Source organism: Populus euphratica, unplaced genomic scaffold (assembly GCF_000495115.2).
Source record: "Populus euphratica unplaced genomic scaffold, PopEup_1.0 scaffold23.1, whole genome shotgun sequence".
Classification (NCBI taxonomy): Eukaryota; Viridiplantae; Streptophyta; class Magnoliopsida; order Malpighiales; family Salicaceae; genus Populus; species Populus euphratica.
This window is the reverse complement of record NW_011499892.1, coordinates 1,011,429-1,011,649: the sequence shown is the minus strand read 5'-3', so window position 1 is coordinate 1,011,649 and position 221 is coordinate 1,011,429.

Here is a 221-nt window from a genome sequence, read left to right as displayed (position 1 = left end):
AAAGAAGATACTGGGGTGGGGCTAGAACAAAGCCAAGTTGAAGAAAAATACCGGGCTAGAACAAAGCCAAGTTGAAGAAAAAAAAAAAAAACCTTAATGTGACTTGACAAGATTTGATTAAAAAATCAGCTGTAACCCCTTAACTTTTATTTTTTATTAAAATAACATTATTTTAATTATAAAAAAAAAAAAACCTTGATGTGACTTGACAAGATTCGATC